This window comes from Eurypyga helias, unplaced genomic scaffold (assembly GCF_000690775.1).
Source record: "Eurypyga helias isolate BGI_N326 unplaced genomic scaffold, ASM69077v1 scaffold1787, whole genome shotgun sequence".
Taxonomy (NCBI): Eukaryota; Metazoa; Chordata; class Aves; order Eurypygiformes; family Eurypygidae; genus Eurypyga; species Eurypyga helias.
The window spans coordinates 3667-24508 of NW_010259586.1; the positions used below are offsets into that span (position 1 = coordinate 3667).

General features: G+C 47.6%; 1 protein-coding gene across 1 annotated transcript in view; it reads right to left on the reverse strand.

The window, feature by feature from the left end:
- Positions 1-4897: 4897 nt before the first annotated feature.
- SOBP (sine oculis binding protein homolog (Drosophila)) overlaps positions 4898-20842 on the reverse strand; it is a 67391-nt gene continuing 51446 nt past the window's right edge. The window contains exon 4 of the mRNA XM_010154681.1: positions 4898-6308. The gene's annotated coding sequence lies outside the window, so the exon portion shown is untranslated. The remainder of the gene's footprint in view (positions 6309-20842) is intronic.

Below are 20842 nucleotides of genomic sequence, written 5' to 3' on the forward strand. Positions count from 1 at the left end.
GACGTTTCCCCTGTGTGGCAATGGCTGTCATGCCAAAAGACTACGTTAGCGACTGGGAGGCAGTAAGTTGGTCTCCCTGGGTAAGAACCCAAAAGCGCATCTCCTGAGGTTCTTCAGGGGAGAGGGCAGGTAATATGGAGGCCTGGCTTCACCCAGCAAATGTGGGGCAGGCCGGCGGTGCAATCCTGCCAGCCTGGCACACTCCCCTGCTCGAAAGCCTACCAGGGGATGCTGCCAGCGCTGCGGCCCCAGGGCCCACTGCGGTCACTCGCCCTCCTTTGCTTTGGAGATGGGCTCTGTAACGGGTCAATTTTTACTGCAGCCACTCTGAAGCCATTTGGGAGCAGAAGCAGTCATCCTTGTTCCAGGAGAGAGCCTCAAGCGTTAAGGGTTGTGCTCCCTCTTCCCAGCCCTGCGGATGTCTTATTCGTGTCTCTTCCATGAGGAGTGAAGAACACTTCTGCCTTTCTTGGCATAGCTTGTGTCCCGGTGGGCAGGCCAGGAGAGATTATATCTCACTGATCCTGGCCTGGAACACGAGAAGGGATGACAGCCTCTCTCAACACCTTGTTTTTCGTGGGCCTATGTGGGCTCAATTCCTTCAGCTGGAGAAGGGGAGTGAAGCTGAGTCTCCCAGCCCCTCAGCAAGCCCCCCAACCACAACGCTTTTCTGGAAAAGAAGGCAGCATTACTTCTTCCTCAAGACTTCTACTAAATAGGTACAGCAAGGTCCTTCAAAGAAAAAGTAGGTCTGCTGAGAGGTGGGAATGGCACATATCTCTGTCCTCACTATCTTCTCGGCTCATAATCACCAAGCTTTCTTTCCCAGTTTGGGCAGCATCCAACCTGCAGCGTGAGCTGCCCGGATGGCAACAAGCCCCATGTAGGAAGAGCAGGTGTGACTGTCCCTTCTTCGTGAAAGCCAGGTGCCTGGCCATTCCATGTAGTGACATGCTTGTATCGTTTGTAAGGAAAGGTTCCAGTCAGTGCACCTGGCTGCCTGTGTCTTGAATGTCCTTGGAAAATCATTTCCGTAGAGCAGCGGGTGAAAGGGGCTGGGGCACTCACCTGCCCCAGTAGGTAGGTGATGCTTTAGGCACCAGGGAGTATCTTTGAGAAAAGAGACTCAGTGGCTCAAGTTAGTCTTTATTTGGCCTCGTGGCTGGATCAGTTCCACACAGCATCATAGAAGTCCAAGTCCCAGAAAGTCTTGACTGGCAAATGTGACCGGCTGAGGAGCACCCCTGTGTCAGAAAGCCCGTCTCCCTTGGAGGTGCTGCAGTGCCCTACAGCCAGCATCCATTGCTCCTCCGAGGGTCCATGCTCCACTGTCACTGGAAGGAACCAGCCAGGAGCTGCTGTTCAGTTATATTTTTCACAGCTCTGGGTGTTTCACTGGCGCATCCTACGCTTTGTGGAAAATATCCAAGGGTGCTCAAGGTAGCATTGCATTTCATTGCCCAGTACCACATAAATGACGAGTAGAATGTGTGCAAGCCTACGTAAAGCTGCTCTACCCATTTTGAGACATTTGAACAGCTATAGAATCATAGAATCATAGAATGGTTAGGGTGGGAAGGGACCTTAAAGACCATCTAGTTCCAACCCCCCTGCCATGGGCAGGGACACCTTCCACTAGACCAGGTTGCTCAAAGCCTCATCCAGCCTGGCCTTGAACACTTCCAGGGATGGGGCATCCACATCTTCTCTGGGCAACCTGTTCCAGTGCCTCACCACCCTCTCTGTGAAGAATTTCTTCCTGATATCTAATCTAAACCTCCCTGATTTCAATTTATACCCATTCCCCCTTGTCCTATCACTACAGGCTCTTGTAAAAAGTCCTCTCCCAGCACCCTTGTAGGCCCCCTTCAGATACTGGAAAGCTGCAATGAGGTCTCCTCGGAGCCTTCTCTTCTCCAGGCTGAACAAGCCCAGTTCTCGCAGCCTTTCGTCATAGGAGAGGTGCTCCAGCCCTCTGATCATCTCCGTGGCCCTCCTCTGGACTCGCTCCAAGTGGTCAATATCCACTTGGATATGTTCAATATGAAGTAGGTTCAACTCAATTCCTGCCTCTCTGCTGCACGAGCATGGATACTGCCCGAGTACCACCTTCCCTAACTCACAGATCCCAAACATCAAGTCAGTCTGGGGTGGGAGCAGAAGGCGAAGCAGCTTAAGGGGCCGTTTCTTATTCTTGAGTTATACCTCTTTAAATCCAGTGATTCCAGGGGAATCAACCTGTATCAGCACTGGCAAATTTGTTCTCAGTTTGAGCCCACAATGTTTGTCACAGTTGTTATTAAATGATGCCTTTACATATTCCAGGCCTATTTTTAAAACAAAGGCAATGAAGTTAGGGCATCCAGTTCTATATATGGACACTCCAAATGGTACTGAAATGCCTCATGCATGTGTTTGGCTGAGTGTTGATTTGGGTGTCCAAATATGGACCTCGGAATGGGATATGTCACTTGGATAAGCATCTTCGCAAATTTGGCGTGAGTGCTTATTTGAACAAAGCAAATGCATTTCTATCATTGAGAGTGGTAAAGGCACGAAGTGTTTTCATTTTGAGGGACCTTCTTATTCACGGAATTGGGCCACTCAAATACTGACATGTGCTGTGGTTCTGAAAAAAATAAAGCCCTCAAAATCGTCTAAGATGACACAGGTGGTAATTAATGCGGAGCGTTTGCAGCACACGGACCCCCTCTTATCGCAAGGGCAGAATTCTCACTGACAGCAAGAACTCGGTGCCAGCAGAAGGATCCGTGCAGCTCGATCACAGCAAACCTGCCCCCTGCCCTGGCAGTGCGAAGGGATGCACACCGGGCTGGCTGCTTAAGAGACGGGAGGCAAAGCCGCCTCTCTCTGCTCCTGAAGACGGATTCCGCACCTCAAAACTGCACGTGTGCCATCAGCTGGAGTGATTGCTGTGGCGTGCAGGAACCTTCCCCTCTATCTCCCAGCGCATCAGGATTTTCTTTGTCTGGCTGCTTGATGGCGAGTTCTCCAGGAAAGAGCTTGGCTTGACTGTTAGGTCTTAGTGCGTCATAAATAATGTCAGCAGCGAGCGAGCACTGTTCCGTAAGCCTTTGCTGGGTTCCCGTTAATTGCGAAGGACCTTCTTACATCCTTTGTGTAATCCCACTCATTCTGCTGGCACCGTACAAGGGATGGATTTGGCCTCAAAAATAAAGCAGGTTTCTTTTGCATAATGTATTGTACCATTTGGTCTGCATTTTGCCGAAGGTTTATGTGCGCTCGGAGATTTCTCCCCAGATATGCAGCTGTAGGTATTTTTAAAACAGCAAACAATAAACCGATTCAACTGTCCAAAGCAGTTGTTCAGAGCCCGCATTTTGGGAGAAACTGTTAAGAAAGTGGAAGGCAGGCAAATTTTCAGGAAAGCTGAGGTAAGTTTGCGATCACTGGAAACGCACGAAGCCAGCTCCAGCCTAGATCGCTTTTCCTACCTCTGCTGTCCTGATGATTTTTGACAAGCCGATTCCATTCCTGGAAAAAGCAGTTCATGAGAGAGAAAGACTTCTCCAAAGAGTCTGTTGTTTTTTCAGAAGAGTGAAAATGTGTGCTAACAATTCTGGACCACTGACAAAAGCAAAATCAATACACACGGCCTTCGTTTTACAGCCAAGTCCAGATGAATAAATAGAGATGCAGCAAGCTGTTTACTAGGGAGACGAGCTCTGCTCTACGTGCCCTTCCAAGCAGGCACGCTGATGCTGTTGTTGTTTGCCTGACATGGCTGGTTAATGAAATCCATCAAGTAGCTACCGAGCTCACCGGACATTTCAGACCCCTCCATCAGCAGCCCTGGCCAAGAGCTGGGAAGCAAGCGCTACTGCGCGAGATAGCTCGGGGCCTGCAAATACGTTGCCGGTCTGGGGGCATTTGGGAGGAGTTTTGTGCTTTGAGGAACGCAAGCTTGATTTTGTCGGGGGGGTGTCATGCACAGAAAACCCAGATCCTTCCCAAAGGCTGGCAGAACACGCTCGGTGCACGGCCCCAGAGGCAGCGGGACCAAACGACGCTTGCACAGATCCCCTCGAGAAGAAGGAAGGGGCAGCCAGCGCATCCATTCCAGGCTCTTTACCATCAGGAGCTAACTGCGAGGATTTTTTTTATCCCCCATGCCTTGAACACTGCAGGAACAGAGAGGGGACGGAGGGAGGAGCGGAAAGGGAAGGGACACAGACACTGCCCATCAAGAACTCTTGCGCATACTTTGCCAAGACTTCAGACCGAGTTTTGTTTGACGTGTGACTGGGCAGGTAGAGGAATGAATAACCGCATGCATAATAAAGGAAAAATAATAATAATAATAAAACAACAGCACGTTTAAGTGCATTTTTTTTTTCTTGGAGATTTATTTTGTTTTAATAAATCTGACACCAGTCAGGGAGAGAGAAAAGCATTGCAAGCCCAAAAGGAAAGCGGAGCACACTGAGGGTGCTGCAGATTCTTGCTCTCTTGAAGATGTTTCATCAGTACGTCTTTGAGCTCTCTCCCTAGACACAGGAGTTGCTGGATTTCCCCCTCTTTAGGTTTGTTTTTTTTTTTTGGTTGGGTTTTTTTTGCATTTTTTTTTAAAAAGCGAGCTTACTCGCCCGGTGTGTTTTCCAAGCTTTCACAGCTCTAATAAATAAGGAGCACCTGTAAAACAGTAGCTTGACTTAAGTGAATCTGTACAAAGGAAAATATAGAAATACAGTATATACATAGTGCTCATAGTGCACATTCACTACAAGGCTCTGGTTGAACTGACCCTGCTCCCCTGCTCCCAACACCGCTGACACCGTCAGAGACGCTGCTCCTGCACACTGCTCCTCATTTCTCCACAGCAGCCTTATAGAAAAGGTGTACTCTGAACACTCGAGAGTGAACAATTGCTTTATTCGAGTTAGTAAACAGTTACACTGAATCACAAGGTGATCTGAAATTTTTTTAAATTTTTTTTAAATTTTTGTGGGTTTTTTGTGGGTTTTTTGATTTTTTCTTTTCTTTTTTTTTTCTTTTTTTATTTTTTTGTATTTGTCAGAATGGGATACTCCACAACTCTCTTACCAATTCAGTGCCAGTATAACATGCTCTAGTGTACTTTTGGACTCTTGGCTACAACTGTACAAGTGCACACAAGTAAATTCTACCCTGTTATCCTCCACCCACTGATTGAGGATCGAATTGCACATTTCTCTTAACCATGACAGGAGAAAGCAAACAGTGAAACAGAATCATGGGGGATCTTTCTCACTTTACCCTTGTTTTCATTGGTTTGTCCATACCATTCTAATTATCATGAAAGGGCTATGCATATGGAGAGATTGTCTCACTGCCTTCCTGGATCACTGAAAACCATCAGGGTTGAAATTTCATCCAAGTCTTTCGTGACGCCCAGCAAATATTCCCCTCAGATTATTTTACACCTTGAGGGAATTTTGGTCTTTAGTTCAACACTCTTGCTCTGTTCCCAAATGGGGCGCTATTTAGGGGAATTTAAAGAGAAAGCTGAGAAGAATAAACATTTACTGAGTTCTCTTGGCATTCAGTCTCTGAAAAACCACAGTATAAACTATTCATGCTGCTTCTTACATCTGTCAAATCAAAAATTAAAAGCCATAAAAGTGTAACACTGAAAATATGGCATTAGAAAGGATAAAGGTGGCCTTTGTAAAAATAACAAGGAAAGTATATTAGCCAATAAAATATTCTAACTCTTCATTTAAAAGTGCATCATGGGTAGGACAGAGATGACTCTGAAGCGTTGCTACTCCAGTATTACCCCTTTCCCCCATCAAAACTTGAATAGGTCCAAAACCATACAATGCAAATCACGATTCTTAGTGTAGCAGCAAAACCACAGCAGTTTTTCGAAGGAAAAAAAAAAATTAAAAAACAAAAAAATCCATATCACTGTCCAGTCTCAAATATCTGAACTTCGAAGTCAGAGAGGGAAAAGTACCTATGTTGGTCCGTGTGGTTTTTGAAACCAGGGCGAAAAATCCCCCCCCAGCAAGAAACCAAGAGGAAAAAGCGTTCCTTGGAGGAGAAGAGGGGTGGTCGCGGGAATGCTGAGCACACTGTGTGGGTCCATGATGTGCTGTCTTCTGGGTCAAAGGCACCCGTGGGACCGAGGCTTCCTCGGAGGGGCTTCATGACAGGAAGCTGCTTTCTTCGCTGGACTTTCAGCCGGAGGGGGTGGTGAGCGGACCAGCTGGTGTCCTTCGGTGGAGTGACGTGGTTTGCTCTGCTCCCTTTCTCCATGCAAGGTACCCTGTTGGCGAGCGTTCCTGAAAAGCAGACAAGCAGAGGTGTTCAGGGAGAGCAGCGGGAGACCCCTCTCACAGGCGGGCTGGGAACCGCCGCCTGGGTTTGCATGCAGCCTCACGCTGGGCCGGCAGCCGGGCAGAGACACAAGCCCACCACTCCGGCCTTGGCTGCCCCTCGTGCCGCAGGGGCTGTCGGTACATGCAGCCTCTGAGGTCGCTGGAAAGGAGGACGGAGGAATTCCTGCGATAAAAAGCTGGAAACCGATATAATAATAGTTCATTCTCTGGGTTTCATAGAGCGCCTTTCATCCTACAAGAGCACGGGTGAATACTGATACTTTCCAATTATACACTACCCTTCACCCCTTGGTGTGCTTTACAGAGCTGGGATGTACCGCTCTCTGCACAGAACAGGCGGGAAAGTGGAGTCAGAGAAGGAGAAGCATTTGGACCAGGACCCCACAGCACCTGGGATGCGGACAGGATGGGGAACACCGCACGTGCCAGGGCTCCCCACTGACACCTCACTTCATGGGCTGGTGTGCATCTCCACAGGGCTCATCGGTCTCACAGAGAAACTCGGACAGTACCTGGAGACAGCTCCACACTCATGTAAATACACATCTCCCACTAACAGAGCTAACTCATATCATTCCTGATATGCATGCAAACTGAAGACACCCCTCCTGGCCTTTTCCCAAACCCGTAGTCATACAAAGGAGAGTCGTATGCTCGACACAGCAAAAGCGAGCTGCAATGAGGGAAGTTGTGCTGAAGTTCATAGAATCATGGAATCACAGAATGGGTTGGGTTGGAAGGGACCATAAAGAGCTTTTAGTTCCACCCCCCCTGCCATGGGCAGGGACACCTTCCACTAGACCAGGCTGCTCAAAGCCTCATCCAGCCTGGCCTTGAACACTTCCAGGGATGGGGCATCCACAGCTTCTCTGGGCAACCTGTTCCAGTGCCTCACCACCCACGATGGGAAAAATTCTTCCTGATATCAAATCTAACCCTCCCCACTTTCAGTTTAAACCCGTTACCCCTTGTCCTGTCACTACAGGCCCTTGTAAAAAGTCCCCCCCAGCTTCCTTGTAGCCCCTTCAGGTACTGGAAGGTGCTACAAGGTCTCCCCGGAGCCTTCTCTTCTCCAGGCTGAACAAGCCCAACTCCCTCTGCCTGCCTTCACATGAGAGATGCTCCAGCCCTCTGATCATTTTTATGGCCCTCCTCCAGACTCACTCCAACAGGCTCCCAGCAACCTCCTTGGTCCTCTCAGGAGATGGTCTGCAACCAGTCTTATACCACCACCACCACCACAGCAGGCACAGAGCCAGGGGTGAAAACCCAGAGCATGGCGACTGACACTGCCTTGCATGGCAAACAGAATGTAAACAAAGGCATTTTAAGACTCAGAGTTGAACTAGGCATTACTCTCTCTGAGGTGAACTACTACCAAGGTCTGATATTTTCAGTGCTGAACACATACATTTACATGGACCATGTATGAGCTGAGAATAAAACCTTCCAGATCCTGCTAGAGCACATGACAGAATTAGGCAAAGAATTTAACTTTCCAGTTGTTCCCTTTTTCTATCCTGGTCCTCATTTCCAGGTCCATTTTTCTCCTGTTATCTGACCAGATGTACTGCTTTTGTTTTCTTTCCCTTCTCGTTTTTTAGGGCACAAAAGGAATAAATCCTAAAGGATTTATTCAGACAACCCCTTCTGAAGCCCACCAGTGCTTTGACTGGGTGAACAATACTGGAGCAAGCACAGCTTTATTGATTTGAGGCCTTTAGAAAGCTGCATGATAGTTCCTCTAAAATAAGGTGAGCTTTGCCGGTGGTGAAGGCCAAAAGGTCATGAAAATCTTTGGAATCACCATTTTGAAAACCCGAGTTACCTTCTCATCAGTGTAATGCAACTAATAACACCGCAGTGGTTAGAAGCTCCTGATGCCTTAGTTTATCTAGAGTCTACTGGGAGCTCCACCATGGCCTCACGTGCTTCTGCTTCCCTTGTCAGCTGACCACGTAGACTGCCCAGCAGGGTCTGTCTCTCTCCACAGCATGCTTTGGAATCTATCTCCTTGTATGGGATCTGCTGTCCCTTAAAGATTTGGATTGAAACTCTGAAGTAATTATCGACTTTAATTTTGGTGCTGGGTCACACTTTCCATCTCAGTCTGCTCCAGGACCTCCCCTTCACACTGGGTACTCTGTGATCCCTCTCATCCCCGTGCTCGTATCGCCCTGCCAAACCTCCACCCTTCTCAAAGCAGAAGGCGCATTGAACATATTGACCAGCATAAACCCCCGGAGAACGCAGACCACTCTATCTAGGTTAAGGAGTAACAGTTGGGCTTTCAGGCAATGTGCCCAGCAGGATGATCAGCTTTGCGTGTACAGAGAGCTGTGGACAAGAACTAGACTGAGAACTGGGATGTATCCACCTACTAAGTACTCCCCATAAAGTACACGACTGCTTTCTGTCACTTTTTGGCTTGATATCTTGCTCTGGGAGTAACTAAAAAGGGAAACAGAGAAAATAAAATCTGCAACGCCTGTATGAAACTTCCCTCTCTACTTCAGGTATTCTGCATGCTCCTCTCTTTCCATACATCAACAAAAATGAATTTCCATCCCTCACCAGTCAGTCTCAAATGGCATGGCATAAGTGATTTGGAAGTGAGGGCATAAAGAGGTCCCCAAGGTCTCGATGCTTCCTGCCTGGAGCAGTCAGCGAGCTCACAAAGTCCTGTTTTCCCCTGCTGCGGATACACTTGGCGTAGCAGGCTGTGCAGACTGGAGAGAAGGACCTTCCCTGTTGGTTGGCTCATATGGCAGTCACTGCGTTTGACGAATGCATCTTTGCAGCGATCAAATGACAGAATAAAAATCCATATCAGGCATAGCACGCAAAGTTTTATGAAGAAATGAGAACACGCTAGTCATCACCACTTCACAGTTAGAAGTTAGACACCTCGTGCCAACACCAGCGTGCATGACCAGCACAATAAAGTCAGCTATTTATATCTCCCCCCACAACCCCCAAACAAATTACTTTTTAGGGGAGAGACATATGGTCTTCGCCCCAGCTGAACTTGCCCTCAACACACATCAAATATTGCTGATCAGACAGAAAAATTGCGTCAGCCACAAAAGAAGAATTTTCGTAAGCATAAAGCCATGGAGTTGGGCTTATCTGAGTTGCACTGAGATGAGCACACTTTCCAAAGCCAGGCAGGTCTGGGCTGATCCTGGGATGGAAGACCACCTGGAAGTCAGGGGCAGGCCATAGTTCCAACCCCAGGAAGCAGGATGGAAAAGGTGACAGAAAGAGGACAAGTAAGAAGGCTCATTTCTGCCCCACTGTCATTGCAGGGGGGCAAAAGGAGAGTAACTCACTGGATGATGGCCCAGCTCAGGCAGATAACTTGGAGGTTCACCTGTGTGGGCTCAGACAGTGACACAGTGCTCCTCTGAACAGCAGGCAAGAGCCGTGCCGATGCCCTCTGGGCTGTCAACCTGAGCAATGGGCAGCTATGAAACGGGCCACACCAAAGCAGAGCTTCCTCTTCGGTTTATGCCCTGACACATGAGGATTTAAATCCTTGCTCGAAACAACACGGAGCTGGAGCTCCGCAGGACAGATTGGCAAGTGGGGCAAAGCCTCCCCAGCCTCCCCCCCTACCTCCTCCCTCTCTGCAGCCAGCCAGCTCCTCCCAGGTGCTGCTGCAGACCTGCAGCCCTTCGTCCCGTGCAGCCCCTGGGCCTGGGGGGGTGGCAAGCTTGGCTCTGCTTGGCACTGCCAATTGCTGTAAGTGCTCCTCATTCCACCCTCCCGCCTGCCTCCGTGCCGAGGAGCCGGGTAGCTCAGCAGTGGGGGCATCTCCTTCTCCTGCTTCCCCCATGCCCAAGCGCCGACCCCTGCACACCCGCTCCCAGCGCTCTCCCACGAGCCGTGTGTTGCCAAGCTGGCAGCACGCTCCTGATGGCGGTGGTAGCTGCCAGGAATAGCTGCTTGTACCCAGTGCCCTCCCCGGTCACGGCCTGCCTCCTCGGAGGGGCCGTGCCATTGACACGGCTTTGGACACACGCATGCACACGGACACACACGTTTTTTTCCATGGCTGCTTCCCCCTCATTCTGCCCTCCATTGAACATTTCTGTCTCCAGATTCACATCTTATTGTTCAGAAAAACATTACAGACTGGGTGGGGAGGGCTGAGGCAACCGTTGATGTGGGCTGGCATGGCAGAGTTTCCATCATTTAGCACAGCACTTAATTCACCCGGACAATGAATGCTGATGTGCTAAAAGAGGTCTGGTTCATCTGGGACATGCGTGGCCCTAAAGTAAAGGCACGGCAATTATTTTCTCAGGGAAAACTGCACTGAAGATAAACCACAAGAGTGCAGCTAAAGTCAGCATGGGAGCAAGCTCAGCCCTGGAAACACTCCGGAATCATCTGTTACTTGTAATAGTTCTGTATTTTTTTTTTTCTTTTTAGCAATTCTTAAAGCAGTTCAAGCTTCTTCATTAAAACCTTCCCATTTGAATACTTGATGATTACCATGAGCTAACTGAAGGGTTGCCACATCGCAAGAGTCAGGGAGGCCTTTAGCACAAGCAGGGTCCTTAAGCACCATCCCTTGATTTCAAAGGTGGTGTTTTCCTTCCGCTCTGGTCTTGTAAACTATGGATCCTTCTCAATTTTGGGTCAGATATGCAACTCAGGCTCTCCCGCCTACTGAAACACGAGCTGTAATCTGAGTAGACATTGTGACTTCAAGGAATGCATTGGAGAAGAGGCTTGGGATTTTCCCTCCTTTTAAGCCTAGGCAGAAGTGGGACAGTTTAGCCACCCCCCTATACTGTGAGTAAACTGTTGCAGGGATGCCCCAGAGGCAACTGTATGCAGTTGCCTTGTAGTCAGGGAAGGACCCTGAGACCCAGAAACATGAACTGGAAAGCAGGTCTGTTGTGTGCCAGCTCCTGCTTCCCTCCATCTATTCCTATTCCCTCCATTATACCCTTCCATGAAGACACTGCTCCCACCAAAAGAGAGTCTCAGCCTGGGTAAGCATGCAGCTCTTCTTCATAGCCAGCAGAAACAGGATTCCCTAAACTCGGCAGAGAGCAGCCACATACTTGGGGAGAACAGCCTGGGCTGCTGTAAATCCTCCCCCATACCACAAAACAGCAATGAAACTTTACCAAGCATCTTGTTCTGCACAGACCCAGGGGACACGGCACCTCCTCTCCCCTTCAGGTCTGGAATCTCCTTGGCAAAGCAGCTGCCACCAGGAACCCATGCCACAGCATTTTAAATCTCCATCTCCTCATGTTCCTATCACTGTCAAGCTCTTTGTGAAAAAGCAGCTTCCCGCAGAATTGCACCGCCTTCTCCTTTCCCCTCCTTGTGGGACAGGGAGAGGAGAGGCAGGGGTTCACCCAGGGGGACCAGTGTCCTCCTTCCCATGCTCGGGAGTGCTCCAGAGCAGGCACAGCGTTAGGTGCTCTGCAACACGTCTGGGAAGAGCCTCTCCATCCACCAGCCATGGAGGGAGGTGGAGGAGACCAGTCTTGGTAGGCTAAGATGGACATTTATGCTCAGTTCCCCGGATTTCAGCATCAGTGCTGCTGTCAGGTTTCTCTGCTGTTGTCATCCTTCCTTCCTCACCTATACTACTTTCTTCTTTTTGAAGTAGCAATCTCCCCAGAACCTCTCCAAATATTCTCTTCATGTATTTTTTCACCATTTCAAAGAAGTTTCTCATGGTTTAACCATTTACAGAGGAATTGCTCAGCAAGTTCATGAAACTGCACTTTCAATCTGAACTAAAGACAACACCAATGTCAACTAGGCCCTCCTGGCCAACGCCATGGCACCACCTTTCTCCAGGCTTTCACTGACAGGGGGTCCCTGGTTTACATTTTGGGGCACTTTGAGGTACATAAGCAAGTCATGCAAAGAGGAAAATGCCACCCACTGTCTCTGGCTGTGGCCCCTACGGCACATCACGGAGCCTGCCTGGGCCAGATCCTGCTTTACACTGGGGTAACTGGGTATATCTCCCCAACAGCAAGGCAGCCCGTTGCCTTCCACTTAGTGCAGGACCAGTGTATTTGGCAGACCTGTAAATAGTTTGCTTTGCCCCACCGATACTTCATGCACAGATGTGGCAGAAGGTACGATTTTCCTTTTAAAAAAGCCAGCCACATTTTCAATTAATTCTTCCACTCCGCGCTGGGATAAAGCTGAAACTTTGCAAGGATCTTTTTGAAAAAAAAAAAAAAAACAAACAAAAAAATACAAAACATAAAAACTAAACCAGAAGGAAAACCAAATCCAAACAGTTTCTACTCTCCTTTCCTGAAAACAAGCAATCACTGTGATGTGATAACCCTCCTTTAAGCCTCTGAGTTTGTCTGAAACAGAATAGAAACTTCAACTTGAATTTCAGCAGCCTCCTGTGGGCCCAAACCACTAGGCTTTTGGCTATTATGGCTTCTCAATTTTCTTATCCAAGCTGATCTCACCAGTAAAACCAGATAAATAGCCAGAAAAAAGCAGATTAACTGTGGGTAGCCATGTGGAGGAGGACAAATGGTTAGGATGGGGGTCTCGGCAAGCAACAGCCTGTACCTCCCTGTGAGAGTCCTCCTCCTCGCCTGGGCTACGCCTGGGCCCGACTTCTTCGTCTGAAATGCTATTGTGGGCCGCAAAACAATAACAACAACAATAATAACAACAATAATATTTTTTTTCAGAAGCAGCATTGAGTCTTTTCAGTGAAAAGTTTCAGCAACCCATACGCATCCTGTATCAGGAAGCAACATATTTCCATGAACAACTCCTCCATCCTTTACCATCCAGGGCTGCATGCCTGCCACCCCCACCATGGGGTTCTCCCTGGTTTTCACAGCCCCCATGCTGTTTGTTTCAGCCTAAGCAAGGGCAAGTTCAGACTCATCCAAAGCCACGGGGGCATGTTCAAGTGGCCAAAATGTCAGGTAGATTATACCGGGGGGGGGAAGGAAGAGGAAAAAGCCAACCCGAATGCATAAGGAACAAGTGGGTGAGACCTGGCATAGAGCCTGGTGCAGAGCCAGGCACTTTACGGCATCCCCCTTACCCCCGGCACTGCTGACCACAGTGACCTGTGCCGGATCCAACCTTTGTTGTAGATTTTCTCCATTTCCCACCCACCCCAGGAAAACAGGAACAGTATTTTTACCACCAAGACAGCCAGTTTGGCAATACTCAGTAAACTGTTTGAAATAAAAGAGAACTGGCATTTTAACTGTACTTTGAAAGGTAGGGTCAGAACTCAATTTTACAGTGACCTCATCATGTATATTTTCTTTTATACTAGTAATCGAGCATCTCTCCATTGGAGAATTCCTGTGGTAAAGGGTTTTTTTTCCCCATCCTTCTGGATAAGCAACTCAGAAGTGGCAGCACAAGTGGTTCATGAAAGCTTATAAATATTTGGAGCATAAGCAGGCAACACAAAATTTTACATTTAACCACGTGGGCTCCAAATAAATAGCTGAAAATTGCTCTAACCATAGGTTTCAATATCAGTCGGCCGATGATGGGATGCAGATCTTTCCAGAGAGGTCGGAACTCGATAGTTATTTCACTCTACACTACCCAATCCCCTATTTTTAAATTTTTTTTCATTTTTTTAAAAATGTGTGTTTCCGTAGAAGATGATTACGTTACACAGCCTGAAAGTCCAAAACCGGGACTGGAAGACGGAGTGCAGCAGAGAGTGGGGGGTGTCCGCTTGACAAACGCAGTTCAGCCTCTTTGCCTCTAGATAATTTGTTATTGTAGGTTGGCTCGTATTTAAGACAGTAATGTTTCAGAAACACTTGGAAAAACAAGCCAGCTGCAGGGAGGATATCGTTACAAATTGAGACACGTGTTGTACAGGAATACCATTCTTTTCAAATACCAAAATCGTGTCTGGGGAAGTAAGGCCATGCAAATGAGCCAGAGGCAGGACCTCGGTCTCTTAATGTGCTGAGGGCCTTCAACTTGCATTAGAGCACTAACAGTGCACAGCACTGCACAGGACCAAGCCCAGATATTTAATTTGCTGTAATTTTCATGGTAGAAGCAAACGTTGAATAGTTGAGGGTTCTGCAAAATGTCAGAGGTTACTTCGACTCACAGCTCTCACGAGATGATCGCACATGCTTCCAAACACAAGCTTGGGAGTGAAATGCAGCTTATCGTCAAAATAGTGCAAATAAAGTAATATTTAGTAGGTCTCACCCATGAGGCCTCGACTGATGGAGGCACCCAGGAATGTGCTTAAGTTGCCTGTTTTGCTCTATGGGACCTAAAAATAGACAGAAGAGACTCAGCAGGTAATCTGGAAACAGAAAGTGCTTCAGAAAGGCTTTCTTGCCACAGTTTGATCTCCTTCCGATTTCTTGCTCAAGCTGCTTTGCTTCTGCTTTGCCTGAATCCCCCACTGCTTTTTTAGCAAGAATTTAATTTTACCTTAAAACCTGTTGCTCACTGCTTGGTTATGTCCAACTTGTTCACAACCACAGTCCTCAAAAAGTGTTTTGCTCCTGACTGACCCATTTGCAGGTACTGCTCCTAACACTGAGAAACAGTTGTTAAGCTCCTCACAGTTGTTCAGAGCCCACCGCTCTGCACTGAAGTTGGCCGTGGTCATCTCAGGGTCAAGCTTCACAAAGGCTCTTGGGTGCTTAGCTCCTTAACAGATTTCAGTGGCAATCAGACGCGTACTGTCCAGGATCTTGGCCTCTGGATGTAAAGGCAGCTGTTGGCTTAGACGATGTTTTTACAAGGGTGCCTGTCTCTTTTACTATCGTCTTTGCTGTTAGGGACTCTCTATTTAATCAGGAGTTGTGCTTTTTTTTCCCGTAAACTTTCCCCTGTGCCACTGACTGGTAGCTTGACAGCACAAGTGATGGAGAGCTGGAGTCTCCCCTCTCTGCTTTGCACCAACTGAAGTAAGAGAAGCATTAGACCTTCTATGCGTGAAAGTGCCTCACCAGTCTTTAAAGCCTGGCAAAGAATTATGAGTTAACTTGTTTCAATATGAATGTGTACCAGTTTAGGGAATGGCATGGATTAGATACTTATTTCAGTTCAAACAGTTTTTCTTTCACAAGACAGTTAAAACCAATAAGGGCAAGAAAGCACCAAAATGACCTCTGAAGTCAGGGGTCCCAGGTCCTGGGAGCTGTCAGGTTGGCTACAGCCTCCAGGAGCCGCAGGCTCTGCAGATTTCCGTGGGTCTGTCAACTGAGCTACAGCATCTTTTGCTGGCTGAAGTTCTGGCTGTGTTTTGCTTGCCAACAGCCCTAGATGCTCACTACCTTTGCAAATCAGAGCAGGTGTAGTTATTTTCTAAACTGGGCTCAAGAATCAGATTTTATATTTGAAACATATGCCCTAGGAGGTTTTATAGAAAAGCAGGAGGAACCCATCAGAAATCAGCACTTGCTCCTTTGATTCCAAGAGCGTGCAGTGATCCGTGGCAGCGTACTACCAGCCTGCTATTTACTGCCACCGGGACGGAAGTTATCGCTCCCACACCCCGGCAGCAAGATGTGGGAGCTGAAAGATACCCTGGAAGTATGTCATTTTACACTTCACCATTTTGAGAAGCTTTTTTTTTTTTTTTCTTTTCTCTGGGAAATCCTTTTTCTGAGTTAATATCTCTGAGAAGCTACACAGGCAATTTTGAAACGTAAGATCACACCGCTAGAGCCAGGCAGCTCTCGAGGGCAAAGCTTCAGCTCCAAGCAAATGTGTTTAAGGCTTGGTTGGTGTTAACAGTCTCTCTTCTCCTCCTTTGGATAAATGGAAAATTTCTGTAGGCTCATAAGAAGCCAGGTGAAGGAAAACTTCTGAACCAGAAGAGTAGGTGTTAAGTGTATGAGCCCAATTACTCCGCTGATTTAAATTAGTTTAGCATCAGTGGAACTATATATCCTGTTAAAATTAACTAAGGCTCTGGCCCATAGTACTGTGTCAACGAAGATGACTAGAATAAAAATGTTTTTAAATACAGAAAATCTGTTTTCAAGTATACCTTTAAAGTCAAATCCTGTCCTGATCACAGCAAGCAGGGCAGGGTGAGATGCTGGTAGATAGATGCTGCAGTGACAGGGGAGTGATAAAAAAAATCTTAAGGCAGAAAGGGAGGTTAATAGCTCTGCCCCTTGCCTCAGGAATCCTGACCAGAGCAGGAAATCTGGTGCTGGACCATTATGGGCGGGGGAGCTCACAGTGGGATATATATTACTTCTACTCTGAACTGGAGCGTTCTGCATGTTGTATATTTTTATGACTACAATGTATGGACTAGACAGCTGGAGGTTTGGGCCTATAACTCAGCAGATGCTGACCCCAGGACATATGGGTTGGCTCTGTAGGTGGCCATACTCCTACTATTCACATTACTTCTGGGAGAAATTTGGCTGACACTAGCAGAAAAACTCCTTCCTTTGCTTACCCCTCTGCCCCCCAACATAGGTTTAGTCAACACACATAAACACACACACACACACAGAAGCTAGTTGTGAGCTTAGCATGTGCCACTTAATTTGCTAATTTAGTTTACCATAAGTATCAGGCTCAATCCAAGCAGACCTTAGTGTTTTCGTTTATTTGCTTTTGGAAACCTTGACACCAAAACTGGAGAGTTAAAACTGATCCTGCCTGGACATAAAGCATGTAGGCAGGCAACACTAACACTGCTAATTTTAGAAAGCTGTGTTGCTGAAACTTGAAAAAATAACATTCAACAGAATATTCTTCCTAGCTTCGTTCCTTTATCATAGTAGGACTTTGGCACCGAGACATCTTTTGCTGGTTCTTCAAATTGCATCAGGCTAGAACAGCTTGACAGTCCACATCCTGATGGAGAGACTAAACTTTAACATCAAGGATTATGTTGCTGATTAGCACTTCCAATAATCAAGTAATTGGTACATTAAATAATCCAGAGTTTGGCGACTTGCCCGAAAAGGTCACGCTTGCATTGATTTCTTTTTAGAGAGTCCATGTTGCTATTACACAAATTCAATCTGTCTGTCCAGAACTCTAGCGTAAAAATATTTGGCTAATTTCCTCCTTTTCATACAATTTGATGGGAAATAAAATCCAGGAAAAGCTGCACATTAGGGCAATATGTTCAGATTTTCCAATTAGGATAGGTGGGGAGCAAGGGAGAAAAAGCCAGTTCTCTGGACTTTTTCCTCTCCCGGGTTAGCGTGGCCAGTGCAATCGATACAAACCTCCAAGGGCCCAAGACAACGTAATTATTAGTGCAGCTCCTACTCTCTTTGTATTTTATTGGAATGTTTATGAGGTTGGGAGTCTCTCGCGAGGTATCCTCCCGCAACCAGACTGTGGAGGGAGCGGGGTTTTACCCCCACCCTCGCCGGGCCTGGGCAGGAGGAAGGCAGGGCCATGGCGGAGGTCAGGGCTGCGGTGCCCGAGGCCGCACGAACACCCTGCTCCCCCCACTCATCCCCTGTGTACAGACACGGACAGGCTCTGAGCCCTGTGCAGTGTTCACAGACAGACTGCTGGGAGGACAGAAATCTAAGCAGCCCCCTTGCTTTCCCGGACTGGCGGTGACTGGCACGTGCGAAAGGAGGGCTCTGCGTGAAACCGAAGAGTCCTCACCTCCAGTCAATCATCAGAGCTGCACAAAGCACTTGTGCGTGCCTTGAGAGGCTCAAAACCTACCCGCATTTCACTGAGGTACCCAGCGGAATGAGATGGTTATCGCGTTGTTTATTTCTGCAGAGTATTCTGGGTATCCTTTTTCCCTTGAAGCACACAAGGATTCTGGTCTCTCATCTCTTCTGCAGAGAGGCTACTTCTTTTCTTTTCTGGAGAAAGGAGGGCATGAACGCAGCCTGACTAATAACCACCACCATGCCGTGCCTTGCTATTGCACAAACCCCGGGGGCACGGCGGACACCTAGGCTGGGCTTTTTAACTTTCAGGGTCTACGGGGACACCTACGTCTGTGCCAGTCGCCCCACATTCCTTTTACAGTAGGGAGAAACAGGCAGTCCTAGCATACAACTTGTCTGAGCTGTCTTAGTTGTCGACGTCAGGATGAGCTCAGCTGTCTCTGAAGTGCCTGCTTCTTTAGGTTGATTTTAAAGAGAGTTTAGACAATTAGCTCAGCTGTGTCTTCTTTCCAGATGTCTGTATTGGGTAAGATGAATCTTGCCTGGCAACCTGAAAACCTTCTTGTAAGACAACCCTTATGCTGAGACAAAGGAATACATAAAACTCCTGGAGAATGGGAAAATGGTTATTCCTGAGGACAACCACAGTGGCAGTTATTGACATTTAGAGAATACAAAGAGCTAAGGACAAAAAATGAGTGATAAGGCATCCTTCTTGTCTTTTCAATGCAGCTTGTTCAGTTTGCCCACTTTCTCTGTCAAATACTATGCGTGATGTCATGTATAATCATGTCAACAGGCAAAAATACACAACTCGGTGAAGCCAGAACTCTCCCTGATGTTTTAAGGCTCTGTCTCTGAATGATGCTAGACCCCTCTTGGGATTTGGACCTCGGAGATGTGGCATTACTGCAGCCTGGATGGGCCAGGCAAGCATAAAGAGATGCTAAGAACCAGCCTGTGTCTGACTACAGCGCACAAATGTGCATGTCATTTAGCACAGGCTTGAAACAAACCACAGCTATGGGGAGCTTGAACGAGGTGGGAAAGGAACGGTTAACCATGGCTCTCCTAAAATTAAATAAAAGGGATACAGTCAAAGAGTGGCCTTCTCACTACATCAAATCACCACCCCTAGGTAAAAGTGTGCGTATGTTTGTGAAGAGACAATCTTTCAAGCTCCAAAAGTGGCACGCTGGGGTTTACAACAAAGATCTCCCTGCTGAGAGGGGCATACCTCCATACCTCAGGGGTGGGTCGGGGATCCCCACTAGCAGGACCTAGGAGTGTGTAAAGATTTTAAATATTCATTTGACTTCTGAGTTACTGTATATGTTGTATATTAGCCCAAGAAAGTTATAGTTGTTCCCTGTTCTTACAAATGTAGCTTTTAAATGTGTCAGCACATGCCAAGAGCAAAGAATAATGGTTCTGTTCCACCGAAGAAAGTAAATAAATACTGTTTGTGATCCAGGGAAGTAACGTTCCCGGCACTGCAGCCAGCGTGGGGAAGGCGGTGTTCAGAAATAAAAAGGGAGTCCTGAATGTACTGCGGCATCTTTGATGGTGCAATTAGCCTGCACTGATGGAGCAGGGAGATAACGCAGTGGCCCAGATTCCACAGCCTGCGCTGCTGCTATCTACGGTTGTAGGTGCCAAGCACCGCTGCAGTCCCTATTTGTGCTACCAGGGACAGGGATTTACTGGAGGCTACAGAATATTCCATGGATTGTAATGAAACCTGGCATGTCACCAAGCCACATCCGGCAAACCGTCAGTATTTTACTGCTGAACAGATTTCTTGCAACACCCACCATTTTCCCTTTTACTGAAAGAAGCTCTCCACGCCTGTGAATCTAAACAAATGGAATCACATTTGTTTCTTGCTCACAGGTTTGAAGCAACAGACGTATATTAAACTAACAGTTTTACAGAGGCGCTGCTTTATCGGAGGGATTCAGTAGTCTGGGAATAGGGAATGAAGAGCAGGGGGTTTCTGCCCTTGGAGCGCTGTCCTTGGACAAGCCACGGTTCTTGGTGGACTTACCCATACCTTTGCCTTGCTTTGCAGCCCTACCAGGAACCACACACATACGGCAACCGCAGGGAGGGGGGAAACCTCAGCTGCTTCTATGAAGTGGAAGACTCGCTCCCAAGGCAGATACCTCAGATAAGAGAGTAAAGCCCCACGGCACAGGTCTTGCTGAGATAAGCTACAGCGGGCAGGTCCCAAGCAGCAGGGAGTCCCTAAGCACCGATATCGGAGGAAGGAAAGCTCAGGGAGAGCTCACTCCCCAGAGAACAGCCCAGCTGAAAGCCAGGGTGCGGTCTGGAGGCAGACCAAAGCAAGGTGGTTGGAGATGACCATTTGGAAGTCAACTGGACGTGAGCTAGCAGGAAACAGCTGGGGCGTAGGGCAATTGCCCGCATTGCCCTGCGCTGTAGGGCAATTTCAATCATGATCGTGAAGGCTTGAGCTGCTGCCTAACTCAGCTGGAATAAGTCTGCAGATTAATGGCCCAGCCCTAAACCATATCCTAGGCAGAAAACCACTGACTTTGACATACACGGCACAGTAACTTCACAGCCAGCACCATCACAAAACGTTCTGTAAGCAAAAGTGTAACGAGGCTGCTGATGAATGGAGTACTGACAGGTACAGATGCAATACAACACAAAGAACAATATTAAAACATAAATACCAACAGTTTTCTGAAAGTGCTGATAAATCGGAATCTGTACCCTTTTTTTTTTTAATCACCAAGGCCACAACCACACAAGTTTGACCTCATACCTGAAAATATTAATTCTATGCACACAGAAGGCAGTAGTGATTACACA